We start from the raw sequence: 6,962 nt of genomic DNA, 5'->3' as shown, positions 1-6,962 counted from the left end.
CATCTTAGGATGTCTCCAGGCTTATCTTGACCTGTGCTGGTGTTAGTTTACATTTACAATTGCCAGTGGTCAAATAACTTCAGTACAACCTGTTCTGGCTTTATCTCTGTATTACCATATAGGGTAAAATGGCAAGCATAGGTAGTCACTGCATAACAAGAAATAGCCCTTTATGTTAATTGAGGCTGGGCAAAGCTGCTGTGCAACTTTTAAACTTTACCTGGAAACTATTAAGAAGGAGAGAGACTGTAATGAGAAAAAAACATTAAAATAGCCCCAAGCAGACTGCAGGACTGAGGAGGAAGAGACCACCACCACAAATTTTGTGCTTCTCCTGGTGACAACTCAGGACACTGATGACTCACAGAGACAAGCCACCACCTCTCTGCTTGAGGAGGCAAGGTTCAGGGACATCAGAAGGTGAGGACAGCACTGGAGAGGAGGATTAGATATTGCAATTTTTCTTTGTACAGTTCTAAGAGCATTATTACTAATAAGGATTTTTCTGTACTAATCTGGATTTTAAGTGTTAGTATCATTGCAACTGGACTATTAATAAACTTATTATGTCCTGATTAAGTTAAGATTTTAATAAAACTTTTGGCTCTGTATGAATATGATGTATTCATCTTGGGACATAACAATATTTTAAGCATAGCATGACAGAAGCAGTCAGAAACCCAAGACTCACTGCCAGGCACTAGCAGAGCAGAGCTGAGAAAGCCTCTCCAGACAGTGACTTCAAAGACATGAGTGAACCCTGCACAAACCTTTTCCCTCAAAACCTACCCTGCCTGGTTTAACTGTTTGAGGATGGCCAGGACAACTCTTGCTCTCACAACAAGAGTTGCAGCTATTTGAGATGCTTCTGCTGGGAATTTTCAAACAAATTCTTTAAACAAGTATCAAGTATCACCCACTCCCAGCTTGTGCCGACATGGTAGGCTACCCCCATCTCTTCTTCTTCTGAACTGTCAGTTCAGCCCTTCATTTATCCAAACTGATTTTTCCCACAAAGTTGCATCTCTCAAAGATCTGTGAGCTGAAATTACAAATGAGAGTCGGATCACTTACACCCAAGGCAGTTCAGAGGCTGACTGTCTTTGACCCACCTACAATTGGTTTGGGTTTAGAGTCCTCCTGTGAGAAAGTAATTCTGACCGAAGAACTCCATCTGAGGCTAGAAACACGTTCCCAACAAGAGCCACAGCTTGGAAATGAAGAGAGAAACATGCTTCTCACTGCCATCTTCATTATGTTATCCTCTAATGTTTTCTGACCAATCTCTTGCTCCAAGTTTGCAACCTCCCTGTCTGTGCAAGGGGCAGATTGAGAATCACTGAAAGCAGCTGAAAAGTCCCAAAACTGTTACAGAAATTCTCATCTCCCAAAACTCACTGCACCACACAGTCAGAGGCAGAGACCACAGTGACATAGCACCTATGCAAGAATCCCAGCTAATAAGGAGTAATAGAGACAAGAGAAGCCTGAACTGATGCTTGTTAGAAGCTGCAGAGGCTTGAATGGATATGGATTTTATTGTCAAGCTGACCCAGCAAAGCTACTTAGTTTAAATTTTCCTATGCCAAACTTCAGCTGAAATAAATTTTTACCCAAGGAAAGTGTTCATTCTGAGAGCATTTCACTTAGAGATAGGAAAGTGTAGTGTGGGAATACGAAGCTTTTGAACTACTCAGGCTTTAAATAAAGAATAATGTCAGCCTTCTCCTCCACTTTTCGTGAGCTGGCTCCTCACTGTTTGGACAGTACAGTGTTCTTCACTGATATAAGCTCACAACAGCCAATCGAGTGTTTTCTCATAAGACATTATTCTAGAATGAAAAGTGTCACCTGGGATGGAGTTTATTATTTCAGATTTTGGGGGGGGTTCTTCTCATGACTTACAGTCACCTCTACCATACATAACACTCTCCGAAGTCTGTCCTGATTTCCCAAGGACAAAGACAGAAAAATTCCAGCCTCTCTTTTCTGGAAGGGGCTGAGGGGAATGGGAATATGGGGAAGGAAAAGTTGGAGAGCTAGCTTTGTTAGAGGCTAGCCACAGTCAGACTGCAAGGAAATTGACTAATTTTCCATGTAGCAACCATATGCAAAGACTCACAGGTCTTTGCAAAGATGCAAAGACTCACAGGTCTCTACCTATTTTTACACATCAAATGTAAAACCTAAACTTTTAAAAAACAAAACTTGTAATAAAACTGAAACTTGGCCAAAAAATACTCTGCCCCCAACAGATGAATCAGGCTTTGACAGATTCCAAGGTCTTTCCCAGTCACAAAAGTACATTGCAACATGAGAAAATCATTTGCAGGTTTTCTGGAAATATCTCCTCATCCTTACCACATATCCTAGCAAGAAGTCCCAGACGAAGAGACTCTTTCAGTCAGCAGCTGTGTCCAAACCTGTGTTATTTGATTAAGCTGAAGGCTGTGCAAAGCAGCCAGCAACACAAGACAACTCTTTGCAGGAAGAGATGACTCACATGCTTTACTGGCTACAACAGAGAGAACTGTATGTCCCCTTCCCACTGGATGTACTGTCCTCTCGCCTTTACATCCTGCTCATGACTCCCACCAGTCTAATCCACAGCGACCAAGAGACCTGAGGATTTCAAGGAAGATTCACTTGTGCAGGGAATACAGCCACATGCCTTCTGCTGGCACACTGCACCTCAGAGGGAAGTAAGTGGAACCTCCCAAGGGTGTGCAGCAGCATCTGGGCAAACAGAAATGAAGCAAATAAAGGAAAATAATTTTGCTGCTGCCCAGTATCCAGAGCTGGAGCAGATTTCTCAAACACATCATTTGCCATTCAGGCACAAAAGAAGCAGACAGATATTCAAAGTAGCTCTGCATCCAATGCCAAGAAGGGTCACAAGGCTGGCCTTTCAAAAGGTGTCCACTGTCCTCTTTAATGCTCATCTCTCAGTTTGCAGCACATGTGGGTAAGCAGTGATTCCAATGGGAGTCAGAGACAACAGCAAAAGGAAGTGGGGCATCACTATGGAGGGGACATTTACCGCCCTTCTGTGGAAGCCAGCTTCCTCCCCTGCCCCTACTCTTCTTGTAAATCCATTACAGGTCCTGCCAAGCAGCAGCTTCTCCTCTTTCATGTCTTTTCCCTCTGGCCTAAAATGGCTCTTGGCATGGCACTGCCTGTGCCAAATGCAGCGTCCAAGAATCCAGTGTTGATGTAGCTGCTAAAGACATGAGAATTATGTTTGGAAATGATGAAGAAGAGAAAATTATTCCTGTGAGGAAAAGACACTGTTAAAAATAAGTTGTTCTGTGACCAATGGAGTTAATTAGGTGACCTTTCCTACAGTTCTCTTTCCAATCTCCTCCACCCTGATACTGCAGCTGCTTCCAGAATCTGCTACCAGTCTGGCTGGAGATTTGGGTCCTGTGCTATGGCTGGCTTGGAGCAGTATCTGAATTGCTTCATTACCCAGGACATAAGTGCTCCTTCGTCAGCAGCATGTATATTGTGCAGAACTCTGCCTCTGGCTCGTGTGGAACGAGCAGGGAGCAGCAGTAACACAGATCTTTCTGCTCTATCTAGTTGCCAGTTTTCACAAAACTGTAAGCAAATTAAAATCTTGGGCATCTCTTACTAGATGAAAAATATGGTAGAAATTATACTTTTGGGGACATAGTGGGAAAAAAGGAAACAAATAGAGTAAAAAAAAGTAAATGCAACACCTTGTTTCCCTAGGTAATTAGGTTTGAAAATACTGACAAATGACACTACTGTGAACTTTACACACCAATTTAGTACAGGATAACCTGCAGTATCAATTAGGGATACAGTGGAAGTGTGAGGTCATGCTTGCTGCAACCTGTAAAAGATCTTCTGATCTCGTTAAAGTCACTTTCAAGCTAATTTTGAGCAAGTGTAATTGTCAGAAAGGCCAGAGAGGGAAAGGGAAAAAGAAAAAAGAAATGCAGTAATAAAACCTAGGCTGAAAGACAACCTCTAACTGTTAAATTGTGCCTGCTCCTAAAAAGGAAAGGGACACTGCCAGGAGAAATTAAAGTCCCCTCACTCATGAGTGACTCAGTGGGCACTGGGCTGGGTAATTTATCTGCAGGAGGGACCAAGAGATTGCATCCCCACCAGAGGTGTTGTGTGATCCCATCAAAAGGCCACCCTGTTTCCTGGGAATTCTGCTATTCCTGGCCAACAATCTTCTGGAGAAGCTCCAGAGAAAAACAGTTGCAACTTGCAGCACTGCAAAAGAGTGCAATATCTGCCGATTTCTGAGGCTCCTCCATCTCTTTTTTTCTGGGATACTATGGTTTTTCCTGAAACTGTTGGACCTTTATCTTTGAAAAGCAACTCTGAATTGCTGGAAGAGGACATAGCCAAAATCATGTTAGAAAGCCCCACCCTCTGCATCTGCTGCAGTTACCAGTTTTTGCCATGTCTTTTGCTGTTCTGATCCATGGCACAATCAGGAAAAGCAGAATAAGAATAGGGAAGAAACCTTTAGCACTCTTAGCACGTAGCATCAAGACCTGCAGACTGCCAAGTCCACATCAGAAAATATTCTCCCTGACAGGCTGATTTTTTTGTTTCAAATTTTCAAATTTCAATTTTTTTTCAGATTTTATCATGTATTTGCACCTGCTAGTGAATTTTTTCCAGTTATTTCACTCATTTTCATTTCTGTCACTGTAGCCTGTCTACGTAACATCTAAGAAATGAATAGCCCAGTTTAAAGCATCAAAGTTCAATTTATATTTTTGAATTTTCTCATGTTTTGATGAAGAAATTGAGCTGTTATTGAAACCCAAAAGCCAAAAATGCAGAGGAAAAAGGTGACTCTGGTGCCAGCTTCTGTCTTCCTAAAGAATCCTTCTTGAGAAAGGTGTACTCCTTGTTACAGGATGGGAAACTGAGACATTAACCTTCCCACGGAGTTGCCAACAATAACAAAAGAAAAGCATCTTTTCAGGAAGAAAAAGAAAATCTCTTTTTGTCTTTGTTGTCTCTCTCAGAGGTTTCCTGCCCGTTATTTCCCCATGATGACCTTCCAGCCAGCTCTCATTTTAACCAGAAAACCTAAGCCAGCATAAACGCTTGGATTTAAAACCAGCCTTCCTTGATCTGACTCTTTTCTGTGGGTTGTGTTGAGGCATCAGAGAAAAGCTGAGCTGGTGTGGGTTTAGAGGTTTTGTGGCAGTGCAGCTGAGCCAGGGAGGGTTTGCTCCTGAGCTGGGACTTGGGCAGCAGAATTTCTAGATGCAGGGGAAGGAAGAGCCTGTGCCAGATGTAGCTGCAGGGCTCCAGTACGTTGCACAGACCACCAGGCAGACACTGTCTTCCTCTAAATATCCAAAAAGGGTGTGTGAGCAGTTCCTCATATGCTGCAGATGGGCTGCAGAGAGAGGAACTGCCACAACCAGCACAGATGGAGGCATGGGAGAGTGTGGATGTGTACAGGGAATGTGCGTCATAGAGTCTAGTAACTTCTGATCCCCCACCAGTCCTTCCCCTTCTCCTGCTCAGGACTGTCCTAAACAGCTTGAAAGTCTCCCTCTGCACAGTCTGAGGCACCACACTTGCTGCTTAACTAGTCATGAAACACCAAAATTTCTTCATGAAAAAAGATGGAGAAAGACATATGCCACATGCACAGTCTGGATTTGGTCCAGACTGTCTGGATTTTCTGCAGGGGCTGAATATCAGCCATGAAAATGCGAACAGGGAGTTTCCACATCTGCCTGTCACAGCTTACCCCTCCACCTTTCCCACCAGGCAAGGGGAACAGAGTCCACAGGCAGGAGTTTCTGCACAAAAGTGGAAGGAAGAGAAGCTGGAAATGGGGAATGATACTGGTTAATTACTTGATAACACTTGAATGGTGTTGGTCAGTGACCAGGTCTACTTGCCAGGTACAGTAGAAGTAGACACAGCACTCCATGACATGGTTTAGTGGGTGTGGTGGTGTTCAGTTCAAAGGTTGGACTTGATGGTCTTGAAGGGCTTTTCCAGCCTTAATGAATCTGTGATTTGTAATTCTATGGCTTTTATATTTCCCACAGGTCCTTAGTGTCCTAAGCACCATGTGCATTCAGTCTGGGGCCATTCTTGGCTCACGGTGCTTGTTAGCAGTTTTGGCAGCTTATAGCAACTCTAGCACATAAGTGGCATTATGATCATCACTTCCTGTAAGCTGAAGGATCTTGTAACACTATAATTAATTTCTTACAGTGCCCCTTTTGCAAACAATATGCATTTATGCAAAGAATAACAACTTCATCTCCCCTTTTAGGGAAAAAAGTTTCCCATGCTCATGTCTGCAAATTTCTTGAGTGAACCATAGAGGTCTGAGAGCACAAGACACAAGCTACAGTCTTAGACCAAGGAGACTGAATCACACATCTCAAAAATTTCCATCCAGCAAAACTGTGTGTCAGACCACTGTCACTGTATGTAAGTACTCAGTCATGGACTCTGCAACACAGTAAAGAAAAAGAAGGAGGGAATTGAACTAATTAAAACATCTTAAACCCATCCTTTTACAGACATATTGTGTGGGAACTTAATCACTTATGAAAAACCTGACTTCTTAAGCATACCTTGAGCCTCTCACTGATCCTGTAGCTCAGCATCCTGCAACACTACCTGCTACAACACCCATGTCTCCAGAGCTCCTGCACTGAATCCAACTTTCCCATCAGACTTTCTGCACAGGCTGTGACAAGCTACTTCCCATATTGCACCACCCTCTTTGAATCCAACTATGAAATGGATCCTCCTCATCTGGGCACTACAAGAGGCTTTGTAGTTTCCTGGAGTTGTAACCTCAGAGGTCCCTTCTGCCTGCACAGAGCCCAATACCTGCAACCAGCTCCTCCTTTGGAAATCATCTGCCAATAGTTTTCAGGTTTTCTCTAGCAGGCCACACCATCCCAGGAGTTCTCCAGCAGAATCCT

This window comes from Corvus brachyrhynchos, unplaced genomic scaffold (assembly GCF_000691975.1).
Source record: "Corvus brachyrhynchos isolate BGI_N302 unplaced genomic scaffold, ASM69197v1 scaffold139, whole genome shotgun sequence".
Taxonomy (NCBI): domain Eukaryota; kingdom Metazoa; phylum Chordata; class Aves; order Passeriformes; family Corvidae; genus Corvus; species Corvus brachyrhynchos.
Note: the sequence above shows the minus strand (reverse complement) of the source record.